The sequence below is a fragment of the Bactrocera tryoni genome, chromosome 4 (assembly GCF_016617805.1).
Source record: "Bactrocera tryoni isolate S06 chromosome 4, CSIRO_BtryS06_freeze2, whole genome shotgun sequence".
NCBI lineage: Eukaryota > Metazoa > Arthropoda > Insecta > Diptera > Tephritidae > Bactrocera > Bactrocera tryoni.
The window spans coordinates 14,549,161-14,575,446 of NC_052502.1; the positions used below are offsets into that span (position 1 = coordinate 14,549,161).

Consider the following 26,286-nt stretch of genomic DNA (forward strand, 5'->3'; position numbering starts at 1 on the left):
TATAGACAACAACAACTTTGACCATCCCGATGGATTTAGCTTTGGTACGAGTTCACTTTTTTATCGCTCTTTTATGCGTCGCTCATCGCCGAAAAGCCAAAAGATGTGCATGCTCCGGCAGCTGGCAAACTCCAAAGGCAATGTCCTCGACAAAATGTAATGCAGTCAAATGTAATCGAATTGTTCGCCTGCTAAAAAAACACAGACATACAAACGCATAAACTGTGAGTGCATGCCATGTAGGAAATTTTAGGAGTTCATATCAGTGTTGCGTTATTTGTGTGTGCAATTTTTTCGCATAGCGCATAGCTCTTACACTCTAAACCACCGAAAGCATTTCGGGATCCTGAAATACAAAATGATTTTAAACTACGTCCACCGTGTTTTTTGATAAATATTAGCTTTACGGTAGAAACCATGGATAAGCACCCAAAAAATAATTTGGGATGCCGAAATACAAAATGAGTTTTAGCTGTTTAGCAATGTTTTTTTCAGATAAAAAAAGTAACTTTACAATCGAAATTACCGATTTGAGCACAAAAAATCCTCGAGATCCCGAAATAATAAATGATTTTCATTTGTCTGTACCGTTATTTCGAGTATCCTTATAGTCTGAGGCTTAAACAAATTTTGGGATCGCGAAAAACTAAATTACTTTTACTTTGTAGCACCGTTCTTTCGGAAAAAGGGCAGCTTTACAATCGAAATTACGATCTGTGCCCAAAAACATTCGGGATCCCGAAAAAAAGTACCAAATTACTTTAATTTTTTACTTGAAAGCACCGTTTTCTTAAATAAGCAGTAGCTTTACGGGCAAAACTACCTATTGGAGCCCAAAAAATTTCGGGATCCCGAAATAATATAATTCATTCATTTTCATTTTTCGGTACCATTATTTTGGTTGAATTATAGTCTTAACAAACGTACTGAGGATTAAAAAAGTTTCGGGATCCCGAAACACTAAATTATTTTTACTTAAAAGCACTATTTTCTTTTGAATAAAAAGTAGCGCTACGGTCGAAAATACCGATTTATGATTTTCATTTGGCGGACCATTATTTCATTTGAATAGTAACTTTATAGTCTTAACTACTATACTGACCTTAAAATCATTTCGGGATCCCGAAACACTTAATAATTTTAACTTGAAAGAACCGTTTTTTTCGAAAAAAAGTAACTTTACAGTCGAAATAACCAAAATATCTGGGCCCAAAAAATTTCGGGATCCCCAAAAAATAAATTATTTTTTTTACTAACACGTTTTTATTCTACATATAAAATCCATATATGTATGTACATATGTATGTTCATATCTACATACATACATATACAGTTTGCTGTTAAATATAAAATTATAGAAATATTTTCAGGTAATCTGATTATAATAATAATTCTTGAAGGAATCTTAATTTAGTTTAAAATGTTTATGTTTTATTCTTATTTGAAGTAAATTACATTTCCTTTAATAAGCAAAAATATTTTTTTAACCAAATAATGCAAAATATTTCTATATACATAAATATGTTTAATGATGTTTTAGCATTTCGGGATCAGAATCCCGAAATTTCGGGATTAATGGTTCAGTGCGGGACTCCATAAAATTTTAATTTATTACGAAATAATTTTAAATAACATTTTTCGTAGTATGTTTAACCGTTCGGAATACAAATCCCGAAATTTCGGGATTGAAAAGTTTTTGCGGGATTCCATAAATTTTTGATTCTATATCAAATAATGTTGTATAAAATTTTTCCTAAGGTTTTAGCATTTCGGTGTTCAAATCCCGAAATTTCGGGACTCAAAATTTTGTGCAGGATTTCATAAATTTTTAATTCAATACAAATAAAGCTACATACTATTTTTTTAGTTATTGAACACCGGAATTCGAATTCCGCATTTTCGGGATTGAAAATTTAATGCGGGATTCCAAAAAATGATAAATTTTAATAATTTTTCCCATTAGTATCTAGTTTTACACATTTATTACTTCGAAGTTAAAATTTTCCACCACCTTAAATTTTTCCTACCGGGTACACACGAGCCATTGAATTCTTAAACACACATCCACGCTCACCCTTTCGTCAAGCGGCGTGAGCCAAAAATGTAGGGGAGGCGTCCCTGCACAACGCTTGGCCTCTGGCGCAATAACAACTACAATTTTATTTGAGTGAATTTTCCAAACATTTGATGTTTGTCCTCGCATTTCGTATAACTCGTCGCCTTCCTCGGCATTGTGCTGTTTGTGATCCGTAAATATCAATATACATGCAAAACGAGCTGGGATTTCGTGCGCCAATAATGTGTAACGGAGTAGGGAAGGGGAGCGAAGGGCGGTCATTACATGACTCACATACACTCATACATCCATGCATGTCACACACACACGCACATAAGAATGGTTGGTGCATAATGCAGACAGGAGCTTTTTGTTCGTTCACTCGCCATTCAACTCAATTATCCTTAGGGAATTTCGTTTTGGAAAATGAACTTTTGACTCTATGATTTGAACGGCGCACACATTTCCGTACTCACATGCATATGTTTAAGGACATTCACCGCTGTGTGTGTGAGTATATGTTTCCTGTTATAAAATGTGCTTCAACTCTGTGATATGTCTACATATGTAGATGAGTGTATGCTTTGGAGGGGCTCACTGCCTTCGGGTTGAGGTTAATTCCGAAATTTGTTCGCTCAAATTCATTTGTTCTCAACTCTGTCGCCACCACTGTTGCTGCTGTTGGCTTTGCGGGGATTTCGTTCGGCTATTTGCTATTAGTTATTGCTCGTCAGCAGCCATTTGGCGGTTCATTAAAGCCATTGCTGTCGTCCATTTGTGGCATTTTCTGCATTGAGCGCGATAAAATGTTTTGCCGAAATTGGTATTTGTATGCAGTTTCTGGAGCTAGTTGCTTGCGGATACGATCTCAATTGAGTTGAGTTGAGTTGAGAGTGCTGTGAAATGTTTTAATATGCGATTAACTAACGGTTAAACTTTTATTTGAGAACTGTTTGACAGTGATTGTTTGATGTTTCGAAAGTCGATTTGGAGATTTTAATTTCATACATCAACTTGGATAAGTAAAACCTCTAGCCGAACTCCAGGAGCATTTTCGAAAAAAGGTGTTTTGCGGTGAGAAAGATTTTTCTGCTTAGAAATATCTCAAATTCAAAGGCCAAAATGGATTATTACTATGGAATATACAAGTAGTGATTGAGACACTAATCGAAATTTTTGATTTTTGAAAAAATGACGGGTTCCAAGAATTGCCATTAATTCTGGAAAAGTACAGATTTTGTTAATACTTATTGCTTCGATTATTAGCTGACAAATATTTCTAATAATGTCATGGGGAAACTTCAAGACGATCGATCTTGCCGTTACGGAACAATTTTCCTGGGAAATTCTGAAAACAACGTCGCTGAAAAGAGCCGTTTAAAGTTTTGGAAGTCGTTTACACTAAGTAAATTGCTATGATGATTTAAGACCCGTAACCTTAACTGAAAAAATTTAAAGTGTGAAGAAGTTGGTCTGCGAAATATGTATGAAATAAAATAGTGGTGAGAATTATTGATAAAATAATCAATAACCGATATTTTTATAGTCAATAATGTAATCGATAATCCATAGTATTATAATCGATAACAGTATAGATAACAGTTACAGTATAGACACGGATTATCATTTGTGGCTGACTTTTGATACTATCGGATTTATCGATATTCTAAGAAATCTCTTTTAAAATTCGCAAATTCCCTTAAGACCGTTATAATTCATTCAAGACCTATGACCATTTCTGAAAAAACTTACAGAAGGGAGAACTAGGTTAATACTCTTTCTTAGTCTACAAATAGTATATGAAATAATTGTAATACCAGATGTTATCAATAACAGAAACAATAGTTTTACAGTCGGCATTATTATCGATAGTTTATAATCCATAAAGTTGTCGTTAATCGATTGTATTATATTCGTCTCCATAATCATGGCAACGGATTATTATTAAAAGTTGACATTTGATACTATCGGAGCTATCGATAATTTAATCTACTACCTTGTTGTATATAACCTATGTATCTTATCCAATATAAAATCGTTAAGCGGATAAGTGCTTTAAAATTACTTAATTTATGGGAAAAAAGACGAAGCTTCGAGCATTCTTAACGGAGAATATTTAACGATGGATTATTAATATACAAAATCGATGAAGAATTTTCACTATCGGTTAATCTATGTACATCAAAAAATCCATATTTATAGATAATAGTAGTTATTGCTAAAATCGATACTGATTCAGACATAATAATCGATTTGTGTTGTTATCGACTATCGATAACAAAGATATCGATACAACTTTTCGGAACAAGTACGAACAAATTTGAAAGTAGACATAAAAAAATTGATATTTCGATTAAATTCGCTATCAACTAAAAGAGACTATTGTCAGAATCGATAGTGTTTTAAATATAATAATCGGCAGGTGGTATTATCGTCTATCTATAGCTCGATCTAACAAAAATTTCGATATAACTTTTCAGAACAACTATGAATATCCTTCAAACTTGCCTGATTTTTATAATCCGAAACCACCATGAATCATGTGCCAGTATTTTTATTCGAAAGATTAGAAATTGCGGAACAAGCAATCTTCATCTGAAGACTCGAAATTGTGTTAAGGTTTTGAGATTAGGTTTCTGGCATTGTAAAAATTAAATTTTAAAAGAGTTTTCCATAAAAGTAATTGAGTCTATGTATGTTAGTTTAGGCGCGTTCTATTCTACTACGACCTAACCCAACCTAACTTTTGTCAAGTTTTTCGTAGAAAAAAATGGATTTTATTTTTTTCCGAAAATCTAACAAACGTCGCAGTTTATTCAACCCATCGATTGCTGTCATAGACATTTTCCATAAACTATAACTACAACACATTCGCTTTGCAATAACAATAACAATTGCAGGCAATAATAAATGTATTGATATTATATATACCTATACATATATGTTTATATATAAACCCGTTAGCTTCCGATGGCGTATGTAATAAATTAATTGCAGTGTCGGTTAGATAGAACAACCATTTCGTGGAATAACCGACAGAATAAACATGCAATGAAAGTAAGCCACACCGCGCTACACCAATTACACACACAAACACACTTACACTTATGCGATTGTGTGTGAAAATCTTTTTCAAAGTAAAAGCCCTAAAGCGCTCGGTAAATATTTGTGCTCGTATGCAGATAAATCCTCACACCGCCAACGGCTAACTACTTCGCTTTGCACCGCACTTATCCTTTGCTGCTTGCTCGACGACACACACACACACACACATGCATGCACAGCGATTGCAGGTGGCAAAGCATTAATTTTCATTCTAGTTACCCTGTCGCTGGCAGAGGAATTGAAACAAAAATTATGGCACTTCACGGAGAATTCATGGGTTTCCTGTTGGCGCTCGCCCCGGACACGGTGCAGCACACGGGAAAATCACAGCCAAAACACGAGACAAAAAGCAGAAAAAAATTAAAATAAAATAGAAAATAAAATGTGAAACCAAAAGCGGAAAAAATTACAAAATAATAAAAAACAAAATGTGAAAATAAATAATTTCGAAAATAAGAGAAACTGAAATGGGCGCATTTTTGTGGCTTCCGCTGTGGCAGTTGTTGCGGTTGAAAGCCCTCACACGAACAGTATACTCATATATTTATATGTATGTGAACTACATACATATGTGTGTGGAGACAAATGCATTCCTGCAACATGGTGTGGCAAGCGGTGAAAAAGTGCAGCAGACAATAATTACTCCCAACGAGGGGCGCTCGCATTGTGCGCTGTAGTTTGGCAGCGCAGGCAGGAAGAAGCAGAAGCACAGCACAGCATGTGACTTTGAAAGCGAGGAAAAAGGCAACCAAAGCGGAACTACAAGTATTAGCCCATGCAAAACAGCGTAATGAGAAATTGTGGTGCAGTTAACCTCAAACAACTAAATGTTAACTAGCCAAAGAGTTAGAGAAAAGTGAGTTCAAATGACAGCTGACTTAAATACTGTTCGATTTTATAAGTTTTAAAGTAAAGTATTTGCACAAATGCAATGCAATTGCTTTAAGTTCATTTTATACTCATTTTAAATTTTGGAATATTTCTTTTCACACTAATATTTCAAAAAATCTGCTCGTTGGGTTCACTTCTCTCACTTTAACTAACTGAATGTTTTACAAAAAATTTGGAATTTTAACCACTTTGGCGTCAGAGAAGCCACAAACATTGTGTTTTAACTGACTAAAGAATGTTTCCCCACCAGGGAATTCATTTTACGTCTAAATGTACGCCGCATTGTTTTTGTTCGAAAAAGCAAGTGTTGCCTACATTTAGGCATATTTATCCAAGTCATGAACCAAAATGCAAATTTTTTTTTAATATACTTATTATTATAACGAAAACGTCGTTTTAAGTGTCTAGAACTTATTTAGTCTACTGCCTTACTGGTGGCTGCATGTTCCAATAGAATAACTTCTTTAACAGACGGCCATCGAAGTCTCTCATTTCGATTACGCTGCTTTAATCAATGACTTCTCGAAACTTTGGGCGACTAATAATTGAAGACGACACCAAATGGGCTCTCTGTTTAGGCATAAAATTCAAAGCACTAAATTCAAATTCGTCAGTTTATTTAAAGACAAAATGAAGAGTCTTAAAAGGCTATATTCACATACTATATATCCTAGCAGATAACCAATAACACTAGTTTACAGTCATTCTGCGACTGCGATGTTGGACGATTTTCTATTTTTGGATTGATAAAACCGAAAATGTGAGTAACAGTTTTTAACAATTAAGATTTTTTGTGTTACTAAACTTACTTTACGAAAATGATAAATTTGAACTCAAATTAGTAATCAGGACACCACAAATGCCCCACTGACCTCTTAGCATATTGGTCGCAAATTTTGCCTTGAGTTTTGTCGAGTACTGTAATTGTTGAAATACTCGTTCAATACTTCTTCTGCCCAATAACTATTTGTCGATTGCAAAAATTGGTCACTGCAAATCCACTCAGGTGTAATCATTAAAAGAGCTTCAGAGGAACTCCTATCGAAAGCGTGAAAATGGATGGAAACGCAGAATAACCCCGCTCACTCCCCATATAACGGTACTGTTAAAAACTACGAAAAGCGCGATAAATCAATAACTAAACATGCCAGAGTAGTTAAATTTTACCGCCGAGATGGTATGAGAGAGCTTTATGGGAGCCGGTGAGAAAATTGGACTATGTGGCACCGCCCACTTTTTGGTGAAATCCCATATCTCGGAACCCGACTGACCGATTTCGACAAAGTTTTGTACGTAGCATTGTTCTATACTTATGTCACGGTGCGAAAATTGGCGAAATCGGACAACAATCACGCCTACTTCCCATATAATACAATTTTAAATTCCATTTGATCTCTTCACTTTCCAGTACACAAATCAAGAAGAAATTAATATAACGGGATAAAACTTTACACGAATAATATCTTTAGTGTGTTCCAGCTTATGACCAAACATTGTCCAAAATCAAAGAAAAGTGTTCAAGCCCCCCAATACCGGATATGTGTGACTTTTTACCGTACAATCGGTCAATGTGTGAGATATACAACTGAAATTCAGAGGAAATCCTGTCCTGGCAATATTGATTCTGTGTATCAAAAATGGGCTGAATCGGGTCAATACTTCCTGGAGCCCCCATATACTCGTAATATAAAGATTTTCGAACTTTCGGGTGACTTTGTACCACATATATCTGTCAATATGTGAGTTACCTAATGAAAATAAGAGAGCATGTTTTACTCATAACAGTGTATCTTTGTGCCTAAAATAGATAAATTTGAGCGAAAACTTGGCCTAGCCATTATATACCTAATATCAGGATTTTCGAACATCCTGCTGACTTTACTCCATATGATTGGAGATTGTATGTGAGGTATCTTAATGAATCTCAGAGAATATTTTATTAATATGTGGCATATTAATAGAAGCTAGTACTGGAGAAAAGGATAAAATCGGGTCGATACTACCATGAACTCCCATATACTACTTTTCGTTTTTCTAATGAACTTTTTGTCGATTATGTCGATCAGTGCATGTGTCATATATATGTTATAGTTATATATATTGAACTTCCCAAACTCGAACCACCATAATCCACAAAAACACATTGAGTTAGGGAAGAAAACTTTAATGAAATTTGACCTCTATTGCCAATACAAAGGTTTGGAATTCGAGTTTTGAATGCTCAACTGTATATATAATTTATAACAAACCCTTTGCATATATATATATATATATATAGTTCAACTGTACATATAATTGCTTGGAAACCGACCCTCTGGTTGTCGTATTGCATCCTGAGATATTTCCCTGACTTTGATTCCTGCAAGTTAAGTGGCAAGAGTATAAAATGTTGGCTTGCAGCCGAATTTAGCCCTTCCTTACTTGTTCTTGTTTATTATACTCTCGCAACAAAGTTGCTAAGGAGAGTATTATAGTTTTGTTCACATAACGGTTGTTTGTAAGTCCTAAAACTAAAAGAGTCAGATATAGGGTTATATATACCAAAGTGATCAGGGTGACGAGTAGAGTCGAAATCCGGATGTCTGTCTGTCCGTCCGTCCGTCCGTGCAAGCTGTAACTTGAGTAAAAATTGAGATATCAGGATGAAACTTGGTACACGTATTTCTTGGCTCCATAAGAAGGTTAAATTCGAAGATGGGCAAAATCGGGCCACTGCCACGCCCACAAAATGGTGAAAACCGAAAACCTATAAAGTGTCATAACTAAGCCATTAATAAAGATATTAAAGTGAAATTTGGCACAAAAGGATCGCATTAGGGAGGGGCATATTTGCACGTAATTTTTTTGGAAAAGTGGGCGTGGCCCCGCCCCCTACTAAGTTGTTTGTACATATGTCAGAAACTACTATAGCCATGCCAACCAAACTCTACAGAGTCATTTTCTTCAGGTATTTCCATATACAGTTCAAAAATGGAAGAAATCGGATAATAACCACGCCCACCTCCCATACAAAGGTTATGTTGAAAATCACTAAAAGTGCGTTAACCGACTAACAAAAAACGTCAGAAACACTAAATTTTACGGAAGAAGTGGCAGAAGGAAGCTGCACCCAGGCTTTTCTTAAAAATTGAAAATGGGCGTGGCGCGGCCCACTTATGGACCAAGAACCATATCTCAGGAGCTACTAGACCGATTTCAATGAAATTCGGTATGTAACATTTTCTTAACACCCCGATGACATGTACATGGGTAAAATCGGTTCACAACCACGCCTTCTTCCAATATAACGCTATTTTGAATTCCATCTGATGCCTTCTCGGCATAATATATACTCGTACATTAGGAACCAATGATGATAGCGAAATGAAACTTTACACAAATACGGTATTTGAAAGATATATAAATGACGGATAATGAAATCTCGATTATCACTTTATGATGCGAGAGCATAAAATGTTCGGTGACATCCGAACTTAGCTCTTCCTTACTTGTTTTTTATTTATTATTGTCAATGCTATTGACTGTATTTAAGGGCGCCTAGGAATTTTGCAATTATATTTCTCTATGTAATTGAAAATGGAGAATAATTTACAATAATTAATAATAATTAAATACGCCTTTACTATCATATAATTTACAAAAGCACAGAGCATATTTAAGTTTGCTTCAAATATTTGCATTTTTGCATTTCCATAAACATATTTAACTTTAACTCATAACAACGCTTTGTGTTTCTATTTGCAGGTATGTTAGTTTTGAAGGCAAAATGTTTTGGTAAGCCAATTCAAATATATTAATTAATTTATTTAAACATCGAAAACATATATATTTATTTAAATACAACATAATTTCCGCTACGCCATGCAAATTGCCAAAATGTGAGGCCTGCTGTGCCTTACTACCAGCTTCAATGAGCATCTGCTTTTCACCTGCAATTCAATGAATTCGAACACAAAACCATAATTATCGGCACGACGTGAGAATTTCAATAACTAAACACATCGAAATACACAACCACACACAAATCAGTTTGCAATTTGCGTTTCACGCATGCCTTCACATTTTAAATTAATTTGAAATGAATCAGCACTTGTCACCACTTATTAAATACACATTAGATAAATATGAATGTGTTGGTGATTAGAAATGTTTTCGAAATTAATTAAAGCGTGAAATAAGCCAACAATACATATGCAGTTATTAAATTGCATAGAAAATTATTTCGATTGCGATTTATCTGCTTCCAAGCGACTACACACCGGCCAAAGTGAGCGCGCGCAGCGGCAGGGCCTAACGAAGTTATCAAATTAAATTCTAATTAGAAAGCATTAAAGTCTACGCACTCAAACGCACGCACACATGCACACGTTCAGACGCATAGCTGTACATTTTTAATGCATTTCATGTGGCTCATCAATTTAATGATGATTTATGATGCATAGAAATTGATTTGACACCAACACAACATATTTCCGTTACTTTTCGCATTATCCCCAAAAGTCAATTGGCATTTGCGTAGCGTGTGTGTGTGTGAGAAGGGCTTAGGCAATCAATCACAGTTTAGTTTTGTAGTTGTGCGGCACACAGCCAAGCGGCCATTTTGTGTAGGGATTGTGCGCCCAAAAGTATACTTCATGCCAAGTTATTAATTATTCAGCTGCAATTGTGCCTGGCAAAGCACGTATATCGCGTGATTTGTTGTGTGGGAGAACGCTTATGGAAAAAAAATAATTTTGTTTGTAACAGTGCTTTGGTGTCTGTGAGGTAGATTAATGGAATTTTCAAGTGCCTCAAGTGGGGTTTTAGGCGTGATTTTTATTTTTCGATGTTATTATAGATTTTATAAATCTGTTTTATAACTTGAAGAGGGTAAATAAAGTTTGCCATGAAGTCTATAATGCCAGAGACACCAAAAAAAAAATAAAAATATATAAACAATCAGTGTCGTGCTAAGTCATTTTAGTCATATCCGTCTGTTTGTTTGCATTAGTATACACGAAGTAGTCTCTCTTATATCGAAATACAATAGCATATAGCAGGGAAAAATCAAAATCAAGTGCTTGTATGGAAAACTTTTTTATTTGATAAGATATCTTCACGAAATTTGGCATAGATTATTGTTCAAGGCAACGCTACAATTTTTTCCACACATCTATAGAATTCAGATTGGACCACTATAGTAAAATATAGTTTTTTCTTTAAACATAGTAAACCTCGAAATGGAGTGCCTATGCAGCTGCCATACAAACTTATCGATTAAAATCAAAATAAAAATCCTTCTATACCCTTTCATGCTGAAAAAATGCAACCGTGAAGGGCATTAAAGCTTCGGTGGCAACCCTATTGAAAAATTTTTAACTTTTCTCAAAGATACATACGTACATATATAGGTATGTATGTATGTACATTTGTATATTTGATAATTGAATTTAAATATTTTATTGATTTTTTAATAATGAAAAAAATAATCGATAGCAACCTTATTACCTATCCTTACCTTATTGAACAAATTCTAACTCTTTTCAAAGCTATATTTGATACATAAAATAAAATATTTTATTTATTTTTTAATAAGTAAAAACTATATAACGTATGTACGTATGGTAATCCAATCGAAATTGATGGTTGCTTTTCTCAAAACTATGTATATACATACATATACATATGTACATACATACATACATAATCTAATATATAATAACTAAAAATAATAACAAATGGCAACCTTACCAAAAAAAATTGCTACTCTTTTAAAACCTATAATTGGAGTTAAATTAAAATAGGTATTTAATTTTTTTACAATAATAAAAATATGAACATATGGCAACCTTATCAAAAAAATTTTTACATTTTTCAAACCTATAATTGGATTTAAATTGAATTAGGTATTTAATTTTTTATAGAGGTATTTAATTAAAAAAAAAATGAACAGATGGCAACCTTACCAAAAAAACATTTTTACTCTTTTCAAGCCTATATTTCGACGTAAAGTGAATCATGTATTTAATTTTTTTATAAAATAAAAATATAAAGAGATGGCAACTTTACTAAAAAAAAAAATTCACAAATGGCCAGATTACCAAAAAAAAGTTATTCTATTCAAGCCTATATTTGTAGTTAAATTTAAATAGGCATTTAATTTTTTATAATAATAAAAATATGAACATATGGCAACCTTATCAAAAATTTTTTTATCTTTTTCAAACCTATAATTGGATTTAAATTCAATTAGGTATTTAATTTTTTATAAAGGTATTTAATTTAAAAAAAAATGAACAGATGGCAACCTTACCAAACAAATTTTTACTCTTTTCAAGTCTATATTTTGACTTAAATGGACATAGGTATTTAATTTTTTTATAGTAATTAAAATATGAACAGACGGCAACACCACCAAAAAAAATTTTCAAAGATGGCAATCTTACCAAAGGTTTTTTTTTACTCTTTTCAAGCCTATATTTTGACCTAAATTGAAACAGGTATTTAAGTTTTTTAAAAAATAAAAATATGAAGAGATGGCAACCCTACTAAAAAAAAATTTCACAGATGGCCAGATTACCAAAAAAAAAATTATTACTCTATTCAAGCCTATATTTGTAGTTAAATTTAAATAGGCATTTAATCTTTTTATAACAATAAAAATATGAACAGATGGCAACCTTAACGCAAGAAGTGAAATTGTGCCTAACGCTATGCAATTTGCACAAAAAGAAATATTTTCCTTTTAATAACCATTTTTGTTTATTATATTTATATATAATCTAATTTCGTACGCCGATGCAGGTGATTTTAATAAATTTTGCGCTCAACGAATTAATAAAAATAAGTGCGGATTTAAGCCTGTTAAAATATTTACCGCCATTATGCGGAATGAAACAACAGATCAAAATTATTATATAATAATAAAAGTGTGTTAAGCCCTCATGAAGTTACAAGAGCACAGACAAAAACGCCAGCAAACACACACACACGCATTAACTTTTGTAAATAAGCATATGAGTGTATATACATAGTATATACATGTTTATGTGTATGTGCGCGCACACGTGTGCTTGTGTTGACACTCGTTTATTTGCTTATTCATACGAGATTAAAAATGGAAACATGTATTTTTAATTGGAAACGCTTATCAGGATTTCGAGGGCCATTGTAGTGCTGCAATGTTGCTCCTTTCAATACAACAAGCCATTTGCATAAACACACACACACACACCTGCACTCACTCTCATATATGCTACAAGGACACGCACGCACACAGTGACACTCGCGCCTGCTGCCGAGCACTGGTTAATAAATGCTTCGACAGCTAACACATACAACAACAACAACAACAGCGAAAGCAAAAAGCGGTGTACAACACGGCAACAATAGGCGCAATAATAACTAAAGCAACAACAAATAACAGTGAAATAAACAAATAAATAAACAACAAACACGGCAATCAAAGGCAAAACGAGCCGTGGATTTCTTGTTTTTGTTTTTGTTTTCTTTTTTTTTGTTTGTTTGCAAACACAAACACAAATCCAGTTAGCTAACCGAGCAGTCAAACGGCAACAATAATGAAAAGAGCCAAAGCCAGTCGCAGTTGGTCACTCAGCTCACTTGACAGCTTAGTGAGTCGGTCAGTCCATCAGGCGGCCATTAAGTGCTGAATGCGAAGGTGAATTTTAATAGTCGGCCAATGTGGATTTTGTTGTTGTTATTGTTGTTGTTGTAGTTGAATAACGGCGTTTAAAATAGGTGTGGCTTAGTGGGTATTTTATAATTGTGATGAAATGGCGGATAAAGCAAAATACTGCTACACACTGTGATTTTAGATATGATCCACTAGTAAATGGATATACTGGGACCCCGATAGCTGCACTCTGTCGTAGGAGCTTCGGCCGATTGCTGCAAAAGTCCATTTGTCTATGGTTCACTGTTTTTTAGACTATTTTCTATTATTGTTGTGGCAGCCGAAACCACTTCCGAAATTATTTCTAGGATTACTGCCAAGTGAACAGCCCTTCTTCTTCTTCTTAATTGGCGTAGACACCGCTTACGCGATTATAGCGAGTTAACAACAGCGCGCCTGTCGTTTCTTCTTTTCGCTGCGTGGCGCCAATTGGATATTCCAAGCGAAGCCAGGTCCTTCTCCACTTGGTCCTTCCAAAGGAGTGGAAGTCTTCCACTTTCTCTGCTTCCCTCGGCAGGTACTGCGTCGAATACATGACCTAAAGCATGACCTAGCCAGCGTAGCCGCTGTCTTTTAATTCGCTGAACTATGTCAATGTCGTCGTATATCTCGTACAGCTCATCGTTCCATCGAATGCGATATTCGCTGTGGCCAACGCGCAAAGGACCATAAATCTTTCGCAGAACTTTTCTCTCGAAAACTCGCAACGTCGACTTATCAGTTGTTGAACAGCCCTTGGTCGGTTAAAAAAGATTCCGTCTCGGTTTCAAATAAAGTATTGAATTTATTGCCCTCAATCATTAAAAGAGTCGAAACGAGCATCGAAAGAAACGCTGATGTAGTGCACCGGACCGAGGAGTAATCAGCCAAATAGTCAAAAACGAAACTAAGCTGCTCATCAAAACAATACTGTCAGTTTTTCTGTGGACTGTTGACTGGACTGGTTTTTGTGCCTGGTCGCAGCGACATCGCAGGAAAATTCGAGGCTTATGAGCTTGCTGGGACATCTACTTCATTCTCTATAACTGCAGAATGGGAACGGTTATGAGCTCCGTTGACTTCTTGTAGTTCAATGCTGGACTGTTGGGCTTCAGACCAGCTCAGCAAGCGTTGGGCTACTGCCAGCAGGCAAGGTCCTTCTAGCCCAGGAAAAATCGTAAGCGGTTTGTGAACTCTTGGCTCTGCGCAAAGTTCAGCTTTCAATAATTGTAGGAGTTCTAACTAGACATTGTCCGATCGGGACTCTTGCGGTAAGGTTGAACAACTGTTTCAAACAACTGTTTCGCTTTTGCAGATCAAGGCAAAAAAGCGCTTGAGCAAATTTGTGAAAAGTTCAAAACTTTATGCGGAAAGCTGCTCTTTTACTACAGGAGTTTTCCGACTTGCTTCAGAAACTACTGTTCATAACAGCATAAGTGTGATCCCCCCTCTGACATGCTAAGGAATCAGCCCTCTATCCATCAGCTCATCAGCACAGCGATGGAATATAAAGAATTTGAAAGCTCTTAAGAATATTTTTTACTCTCAGCTCTTGAAAGCAGAGTTCAAGAGCATAAAAATGCTCTTTTGTTAAGACAATAAACGTCTTGATGAGTATGGACTCTCAAATTTCTTTATTTATAATTCAAAGTCCTCTTTTATTTTACATATGCTTCAGTTTTGGTTCTTATAGTATATTCCTTCTTTGACTAGGTTCCTTTATAACTGATTTATTTCGAGAGAAGACATTAGTTATGAAATAATCGGTTTGTTTAAGAGCTATATAAGCATATATCGAAGTAAAATAAAGTTAGGTTAGGTTAAGTGAGGTAATATGAATTAATCCCGGTTCGTTGTGCTGCCCAAAGCTCACAAAATATGTATTGAACAGATCGTCACATATCGACAAAGAATCGTGTGTCTGCTAGAAATTCCAAATCGCCTGGTTCGAAGAAGATATTACTACCGACATGTCTCAAACTTGTCTAGCGAGTTAAAATTGAGTAGCAATTATCTAGATTTCTCCATCTCACCTTCATCCATGTAACTTTGCCAACAGGCCTCCTTCAAAATATTCATTAGCACTGCATGGGAAAGTGTGCATTTAGCACTTCTATCATTCCGAAATGAACCTTGCTCAGCGCAACTATTCAATAGACTCCTTACGTTCTAATCTGAGCCACAATAATCTCACTTCTTCATAGATGATGATTGCTAACCAACGATTCTAAGCTCAGAAAAGGTCCACATAACCTGTGCTAGCCGGTAAGAGGCCAGCGGAGAGCGCGCTCGTTCTCAATCTGATGATATTGACACTAAGCTAAGCCTCACCGTTCTTTTTCCGTTCCCTGTCCGACTATATTTGTTAGTCGACAAATTCATTCTACACAGTTTCTTTAGTTTTAAAGCGGTATCTATCTCGCAAATACCAACTTTTTTGATTCATAAATTATGTATTTCCAAGTATTGGACTTGTCTTGTCTATAAAAGGTACTTATTTGTCTATAAAAGGTAATTATTTTGACATCGCTGCAATCTGGTCTGGACATTTTCAATAACGACTCGTTAGGTTCTTTATCAAGTATGAATGAATATGTTTAATTTCTGAAGAGTCTCTTGACTGATGCTGACAAATTTATTTATTAGATGTTTCCAAAAAAGGCCCTCTGAGGAGCTCGGTAACCCAAAATTCTTATGAACAATACCCAAAGCGGAAATAGACACTTTGTAGAGTTGACTGGTTGCCAGTTATTGCCAGATGGTGATGAAACCGCAAGCGCTGAGCTCTACTACAATGATGGGGTAAACAAGTTTTCGTGACCAAAAATCTCACCGGATTGCTAACTCATTCTGATTCAATGACTAACTCGATGTTATAATTGAATGGCTTTGCATTTATATGACAAATAAATGTCTAGAAAGGTCGTGAAGGAATGGAATGGAGTATTTTTGTCGTTGTATTTTATATGACAAATAAATCTCTAGAAAGGTCATGAAGGTGTGGAATGGACTCTTTTCCGGTTATTATCTTTTATTCGAATTGTGTCTTAGATTTTGTGTCAAAAACTATTTATGCCTCGGCGTGTTCTTTGTTCGACGAACAGCAAGAGTTGGTATTTGTCTGATCTTTAAGGTGACAATCAGGATCGGTAAAACTTTCGACCAGGCCCAGAGTTCACAGAGGAGCTCAGGAACAATTTTTCTTCTTCGTTTCTCCGATAATTCATTACAATCATCCAGGGGTTCGGTTTTCTCTCTATGGCCCTGTTGAACGTATTATTTCCCTTAAATTGAATCTGAAGACAGTCGGGTCTTCATAAACCGAACGTGACTGAAAAAATCAGTCACGGGCTTCCAATAGTTTTGACTTCATAAAACTTACTTGGAGAATATATCCTATAACAACAACAACAACTACAACATGATAAACTATTTTATTCTCTACTTGTTAATCCTAACCGAAAGGCTGTTACTGTTCGCAACACTTTCCGCTTAAATATTGCTTCACTTGAATGTGCTTGAGTGCCTCTTTGGCCATTTTCTGACATTTCGGCAAATTATAATGACTTTAATATCTCAATGGCCGGCACATGTGCATGAAAAGCCCATACAGCAGGGATGATATTGGTCACAGAGGCCATTTAACTGCAGCAGCTTCCTGCCACACATGCACTTTCCGCATGAGGACACACATACATAAAGACAAATACTGTATATATAGGCGAGTATATATATACATATATGTATGTATATATGTATATATATATATATATATGATATATCACATGCTCAAAGGATTGTGCATTTCAGAGAACGTCAGCAGCCACTCAACGGTACATTGACATCTGCAGCCACTTCGAGCTGAACGGCGCCAACTTGCAACATGTGGCACTCAACGTCACTTTGCCACAACTGTTGTCAGTTGCAAAGGTGTGTATTTAATGCACGAGTAATGCAAATTTATTACAGCCCACGCGGGCGTCTGTGTACACGTGCCTGTGTAGATGTGTATGTGTGTTCGTAGGTGAGTTGGTGTGCGTGTGAAAAGTGGCTGAATTTAATTTTCGACATTAATGCGAATTTTCGTGTTGCAATCGTGTTGTTAACCACGTTGGCTACTTTCCTGCAATTATTGTTGCAACACACAAGTTGTTGCAAGTGGCAGGTAAATCTTGCACATTTAACACACTTAACGGGAAAATCATGCGAAATTGGCTTGTATGTAAATCCGCTGCGCTGGCAGCTTCCTTTGCCAGCGCTTTGGGTCCTTGCCTCGTTGCGCCGTTGTGCATTGCTGCTGCTGACCGACCGCAAAAATGTTGCAGACAACGCATGCACAGTTTATTGACATGTTGCCTTTTGGTATGCCAGCAATCGGATCTTCGCGCGCGCTCGTAACAATGGTCCAACGACCATCGGCATGTTGCGCATTTCACACGCATCCAATTTGCTTTTTTTGATAAACGCGTGCAACATGTGGCACGTTGGTATTATCAATTTGTTGAAAAAACCGTACGTTTTCAGAAATGTGTGAGATTTAATATGGATCTATACATTTACCTATACACATGAGTAGAGAAATGTTCTTAAGACATTCAATGTAGCCATGTCTGTCTAGCGGTCCAAGGATCCTATGATAGAATACTCAAACAAAGCTCGTTTTATATTCATGACAGTCCATATATAAAACCATGTGCCTGAAAAATATTATAAATCATCCATACTCGTTACATAACGGTATTCTTGAAAACTGAAGGAACCGTTATGTAAATACCATGTAGGACTCGATGACTAGTTAAGGTTCCTAAGAGAGATTATTTCTCGAAAGTGAAAAGAATATCAATGGTTCAGGTTGTCTTTGTTTAGGAAACATGCGAGATATTTTGGATCTTATAGAAATTCAACCTCAAAAAATTTTTAGGTGGCTAATTCGGATCGAGAATGAAAAAACAGGAAAGATATAAATTTATATATAATACATATGACGATCGGATATCAGATTTTGTTTTGCAATGAATAGCTAGTCTCAAAAAATTGTTTAGTTTTCTAATTCGAATCGAAAATAAAAAAAAAGATATAAATATACATGACAATCGGGTACCAGATTCTTTAATGAGTAGCAAATCCATTGCTTTTGGTTCTGGTTTCATGATGGAAGTCATATAGACACCTATTTGCATACTCCCTTAGAGCTTTTAGTTCCAAGCTTTTTCAATAGTATTTGTAAAGTAAAAAAAAGTAAAATTTGAAATGTTTTAAGCTTTCATTGAGCTTTTTAAGTAAAATTTGGAAAGCTTTAAGCTTTCATTAAGCTTTTTAAGTAAAACTCGGAAAGCTTTAAGCTTTCATTGGGCTTTTTAGTAGAATTAGGAGAGCTTCCAACACTCATGTAAGTTGAAATTCGTAACTCTGGCCTCGTTAAGAGGATACTTTAGCACTGAAAAATATTGAGGATTCAGATGAGATCGTGAGGACAGAACCCTAAATCTAACTTTGAAGTACCGTAAGGATAGTGGGGACTACATAAATCTCTATTTCGGTTACTCAAGCGCCGTATAAAGTTTAAAACTGTTGGATTTCATCTGTTAACCGCTTTATATAGTTACCTTCGGACGTTTGGCTTGCTCCAACAGAGCTCTTCGTTCGAAACTTTTTAAGCGGAATTTTGAAAGCTTTAGGCTCGTATCTCAACTGCCAAAACATAACTAAAGGCTTTTTAAAAGAACACTCTTTAATGGTAAAAAACGTGGACTCGGAAGAGATCGTGATGAAGCGCTGTATATCCAACTATGAAGAATTAAAAGGGTTGTGCGGACTCTATAAATTCTCAACCGGTATATTTATGACTAAGTAGATATGTACAAAACGTGGAATACAGTAAAGAAGTGGGAACTATATGGCTGTTGAGCTCCACCCGCTGGGTGTGGAAAAAATCTTGCTAGAAAGTCGCATATACGGACCAAGTTGCGCGTAAGCAACTCCGGTCTCTTGTACTTCCACGCAGTCTGAACCTTGAGACGGAATGTCGACTTTCTGTCGGAGGCTTTGAAACAGATCAGAATGCAACGTTCTGATCAGTACTAAAAAGTTAAAGAATCAATTTTGAAGAGCGATGTGTTTCCTAGAAATCTGGCGATTCCATATCGAAAACTTTCTGTTTTAACCACGAAGCCAAATACGGTTAACACGGTCCGAACTTTCCGCCACCTTACATTGTTTTTGCGCCTTGCGGCATTTAGCAGCGCCGGGTGCTGCATGAGCATTGTTGCACAGTCGATCGCTTTTGTCGTGGCATCGCTTCCGTTTGCTTGGACGCGCAATAAATTGCCACAGTTTATTTACGCTGCGTTTCGCGTGGCGCATTGCGATTTGCAGTCAAGCGCCACACACACACCTCACACACACAGACACACACACACACATACGGATATATACAGTTCCGAACAGATGGACCACTGGCGTCACGTACTAGCTTTGGAGTGCTGCACTTTACGTTGCCAATCCTTTTGCATTTGTTTGCTATCCACCGTTACGCGGCTGGCATACGAAAGCGCTGCTGAAGAAGGCGCAGCGGTGCAGGAAATTATTCCGCGTTTGCATTTGCGCCCAAAAGTGAAGCGCACACACACACACATTTATCCATATATGTTTATGTGTTAGTGTGCTGTGTCCCAGTATGGGTTGTCCGCAGTCTCCGAAGTTTGCTCAGCTAAATTCCACGGGCGCGGCGCCCCACCGAACTATCCATTGCAGGAATTTCGCCTTTGGTTGCATGCGTGCGCCCGTGCGCTCAAAGCTCGCACCCAAACCGTTGTCGAAAGAACTTTATGCTGGTCACTTTGGTTTTCGGGTAAATATTTATTGCAGTCAAAAGCTGTGTTAACTGTACTGTGGTCTCAGTGACGAATTTAGGTCAGACAATTTCGCTCTTATTTTTATTATAAGCCACACGCGGTTGCGTCACTAATGCTAGAAGCCACAAAAAAAGTTGCTGAAAATTTTTCAAAAAAAAAAAAATAACAGTGTTGTTGTTTTCTAAAATGACAGTGAATTAAGTGCACATATTGGAAAGCTTTCGGTCTTTGGAAATTGGAAAAACACAATTCTGTGCTGGTTGAGCTTTTCCAGTAGAATTTTGGAAGCTTTAAGCTTTCATGCAAGTGAAAAGTCGTAACTCTGGGTTGGCTAAGAGGGAACTTTGGTAACGAAAATATGAGGACTCGGATGAGATCGTGAGGGTAGAACTTTACATCTAACTTTGAAGTAGCATAAGGATAGTGAGGACTACATAAATCTCCATTCTGGTTAATAGAGGGCCGTGGAAAGCTTAAGAGATCGTCTCAGTAGTGTGAATCATCGAAAAATCAGATTTTCGGGATTTTTTTTAATATTGAAATAAATTCTTCCGCTACGGTTTGAAAAGCACCATTCTGAGAAAAACGTGTTCAAAGATTGGTGTTGTAGTGCTCCCCATGCTGTAGCAATTTGAATTTCGATTTAAAATTTTGAGAGAATGTTTCTACAGTGAGTACTATTCAATAATGCAACAAATAAAATCGATTTTTCGTTTATTGAGAAATAAAGTCCTTTCTCGAATCTAAAAGTCACTCATCATCGCCGTTCTGCTATACATATGGTGCAGAGATATGGACGATGACAATATCGGAAGAGTCTTTTCGAGAGAAAGGTTCTGCGAAAGATGTATGGTTCTTTGCGCGTTGACCACGGTGAATATCGCATTCGATGAAATGATGAGCTGTACGAGATATACGACGACATTGACAAACTTCAGCGAATTACGAAACAGCGGCTACGCCGGCTATGTCATGTCGTCCGCATGGATGAAAACAAACCAGCTCAGATTATATTCGTCGCAGTACACGCCGGGGGAGCAGAGGAAGATCTCCGTTTGACAATGACTCCAACTACAATATGAGATATTACGAGTATCCGTAGTACTCTTCTTCTTCCATTTTCGCTCTTTTCTATTCGGACTGCTTCGAGTGTAGTTGTAGTTACGCCTATGTTAAATAAAAAAAATATTAAATTCTCAGAAAGTTTAAGAGAAACTACTGATTATTCGAGGTCTTTTAGGCAAAATTTCTGAATACCAGATTCAAAGCCAATTTGAATCAGACTCCTATACCTACATATAATTATGCTATAAGTAGCTAGTTCCACTAATCTATTATGATATTTATTTCAAGGGCTTAAACGTAACTAAGAAGCCGTTGGAAAAAACAACAACAGATTTGTTGCTAAAAATCTACATTTCTCCACACTTTAAATAGCCAAAAAAAAACTAAAAGCTAAAATAAGAACTGTCATAAACTTATCGACTCTTCGCTTTAAATATCAGCAAGCGCATTGACAACTATTGAGTTTGTCAGTTAATATTTGTAGACCAGAAGGGCGTAGTGTGTGTGTGTGCGGACGTGTCTATTTATAGGCTTGTGCTCGTAAACTGAGAAGGCTCCCGCTGTGGACAGTCGGCAAGTGTGTCCTTCCTGCGCACAGTGTGACATTGTAATGTACCTACCTAATGGGCAGTATTGATGTGTCTGACGCGTTTGTCAGTCTTCAGCAGACCGACCGCTGTGGAGAGAGAGGAAGTGTGGACACACAAAGCTTGTTTGCAGCTACAGAGTTAATAAAGTAGCGATTGTTTTAGCTTTGCTTTACTTGTTTTCCTTCATTTGTGCTTTAAAACGTGTCTCACTGAGTGATTTAATAGAAGGAATCTTCTCATAGCTGTGCTTTGGGGTGTGAACTACACGGTGGCGTTTAAGAAACTCTCAGTATAATTTGCTTCAGATGCCTAATATTATATAGGCAAAGCGAAATCCGAAAATATCTCAATCGGTTAACACAAGAGGCGATTACTTATATAAGTATTTTTATTTGATATTGTTCAGCCCAAAAATTGTCCACTTGCTTACCTAGGCGATTCAGAAGAAAGTCCTCAAGCTGTTCGTACTGAAAATTATATCAGCGAACATAGATTTATCGACCAGATTAATGTCATTACTTGACAAATGACATCCTCATGAAAGCCTACCTTCCTCATTAAGGCCTACCTTCGGTCAACTGGTCATCTTCTGATAAAACGTTTGAAGCAAATAGATTCAACCTTTACAAGCGGCTTCTGCTGTGGCATGCGGTTAACGGCCATAAAAGTATTCGTTTTACAGATGAAACAATTTTCTCGGTAAGTTTTTTAAGAAACAAAACGCCAAAATCTACGCAGAAAATGTCAAAGACGCAAGAAATGTTATTTTAAGGGTTCAACGTCCAGCTGCTGTTGTGGTGTCGTTTGTAAGAGCGTTACAGATCTTCACTTCTGTGAAAAGCGGTTTAAACTGGGCCAAAAGTGTACCTGGAGTATGTTTTTTTCAAGGCCTCGCAAAGCAGCTAAGCAATAACACTTTTATTGAGAGCAATTGATCTGTCGGCAAGATTCTGCACCAGCACAGAAGGTAAAAACCACACAGCAGTGGTTTAATATACCCGCTTTCATAACTGCAAATGATTGGCTGCCTTGAAGTCCAGATTTGTACCCATTGCACTACAGTTTGTGGTCAGAGTTGCAGAACATGGTCTGTCGAATACCTCACAGAAACTTGGAGAGTCTCAAAAAATCTTGAATTCAAGCAGCGGCGTCAATACCCATAGACATTGTGAATGCTGCTATAGTTAAATGGAATCAATCGAAAGCTTGACAGTGGCTTGAAGAAGCCTAGAACCTGTTAGATATCTTCAAAAAAATTTTAGCCACACTTTTGATAATCGAAAATCTTGAATGAAAGGAAGGTATGTATATGGTAGGTATATGCTGAAATATGCAACCTTTAGATCTCCTTTAGTGTAACCTCGTTGACTCGCGGGTGTTATCAGGTTCATCATTAACCCAATCTGACATAATTAGTAACTCTCTGATTCTGATATTCTTTGAGAACTTTATTCACTAAAGCCTTTTATAGCTTTAAATCTGTATTAGTGTTGATTTGCCACGTTAGAGCTTTAACCATATCACCAAGCCCTATTGGATACTTTGCATTTACAGTGACTTCAACTAACGATTAGTAAAAAATCCAGATTTATGATGTGTGAAGTGCTATATCTAGTTTTTAGGTTGAGTTCAAAGAGCTCATATACTACAAGTTGTTGCAGAAAGATCAACATTGAATCACGCTCACTTAATATTTTACTGTACCTTTAGTTTTGGTATCTTGATCACCCAGAAGCAAATGTCCGAGTACGTCTGCCGGCCAGTCCGTATTACATACGCGACCTTCAGTACCTTCAGTTTTCGAGATATCAATCTGAAATTTTGCACACGGTCTTTTCTCTTTAAGAAGCTGCTCATATGACGAAACCGAAGATATCGGAGCACTATAGCATATAGCTGCTATACAAACTGCCCAATAAAAGCCAAGTTGTTGCATGGAAAACTTTTTTATTTGACAAGATATGTTGACCAAATTTGACACAGATTATTTTCCACGGCAATGCTACAATCTTCGAAGAATTTATTCAGATCTACTATTGCATACAGCTGCCTTACAAACTGAACGATCAAAACTAAGTTCTAGTATGAGAAAAATTTTTATTTGACCAGATATCTTTACCAAATTCGCCATGAATCAATGTTTAAGGCAAGGCTATATTCTCTGAATATATTGTTCAGATTGGATCACTATAGCATATACCCTGCATACAAACTGATCGCTCAAAAGCAGGTCCTGGTATGAAAAACTTTTTAATTAGACAAGATATCATCACGAAATTTAGCATGACTTATTGCCGCAGACATAGTTACAAGCTCCGAGCGTATCGTTCAGATCGGACCGCTATAGCGTGTAGCTGCCATACAAACTTATCGATCAAACGCAAGTCTTTGTAAGGAAAACTTTTTTATTTCACAAGATATCTTCACGAAATTTGGCGAGAAGTATTGCATACGACAAAGCTACAATCTCAGAGAGTATTGTTCAGATCGCAACACTATAGCATATAGCTGTCATACAAACTCATCGCTCAATATCAATTTAAAGACCTTTTCATACTCTTTAAAGGTAGATGCACCTGCGAAGGGAGTTGTAGCTTCGGTGCAGTTGAGGTTGTCGTTTTTTCCGTTATATGTTAGTATGTATGCATACCGTTGGTGGCTTGCATTTGTAATGACATTCCAACTAAAAGTATTTATTTTACAACATTCCTTCGCTCTATTTATCTCAAAAATTGCCATTATTTATTTATTTGTAAGAGTGTGTATGTGTGCGTGTGTTTGAGTGTGGACTTGTGAAAATACATTAAAAAATAAGTATGCATTTCATTGTCTGCGCTCGCTGCCCACACACTCCAGCTCTGCCTCACTCCAACAGCTGCTGTCGTGTCTCTCCTGCTCGCAACGGTGAATCGCATATTTGTATTGTTTGCATTTAAGTTGCGAAGCCATTTTCAGTCCATTGTTTTGCCGTATTTACTTGTATTTATTTGATTTTATTGTGTTTTTACTTTATTTTATTCTATTTAACTTTTATTCTATTTCGTTTCGCTTATGTTTCTTTGGACTGCCTCACATTACAGCAATGGGAACGATATGATTTTGTTGTCGTCGTCGACGGCTGTTGTTGTAATTTGTGAATTTGTTGCTGTTTACTACTTTTGTTGTTGTTGTTGATTGTTGTTGTTGTTGTTGTTGTTGTTGTTGTTGTTGTTGTTATGAATGGCTGTTGTTGTTGTATTATGTTTCTTGTTATTGTTTACTATTTTTGTTGTTGTTGCTTTTTATGTGTTTTTGTTGTTGTTGTTTTTATTTTTGTTATTGTAGTTGTTGCTGTTGCTGCAACTAGGCTACATTGTCTTCGCTGTCATTTCAACATGATTGCATGTCCTTCGCTTCGCCTCCACTCGTCCGCCAGCGCTTCCTGCAAGTCCTCTACATTACACGAGTTTTATGTTTATGCATGTATATGTATGTGTACGTTTTTGTTGTACTATCCGGCGCATTAGACATGTAGTTATTGCGGCCACTGATATCGGTGTCATTGTTGTCTATTTGAGGTGTAGTTGTTGTGGTTGTTAAATAAAATATCATTTTCAATGGAATTGTCAACGCACGACGACAACGACAACGACGACGATGGCGACGCCGAGCATGACGACGACGGCCAACTGTCGACTGCAGGCTATTTGGCTTCAGCGCGCCGAGCCAGCCAAGCGACATTGATTAGCTTTAGTACAATTTGAGACTGGCACGCGGTGCCCGGTTACCGCCACACGCAAACACACACACAGTCGAAATGCCACTACGCCACTCGAACACAGAAACACACACACACACACACATACATAAATGAAGACAAACGCAGAGACACATAAACTCGATTGTGCACCATCAGTTGTCACTCAGCGCTCGACGTTAAGCCTCTTTGCCAGCTGTCTTGCGAACATCTTGTCTGAAAGGGATTACATTGAGCGCGCGCGCGTGCGTGTGTGTGTGTGTGTGTTTGTGGTCCACAATATGCGCATATTTTGCAGTAATAGCATTTGCTTGCCTCGTGTCCGTTACAATATT

The 26,286-nt window shown here is 36.6% G+C and overlaps 1 protein-coding gene across 6 annotated transcripts in view; it reads left to right on the forward strand.

Annotated features, from left to right (window-relative positions):
- Positions 1-26,286, forward strand: part of LOC120774365 (AF4/FMR2 family member lilli) — a 189,448-nt gene that overhangs the window by 58,407 nt on the left and 104,755 nt on the right. Inside the window, exon 2 of one of the 6 annotated variants that reach the window (XM_040103957.1) lies at positions 9,797-9,826. The exons of the other annotated variants lie outside the window; for them this stretch is intronic. The gene's annotated coding sequence lies outside the window, so the exon portion shown is untranslated. The remainder of the gene's footprint in view (positions 1-9,796; positions 9,827-26,286) is intronic. 6 annotated transcript variants of the gene reach the window in all.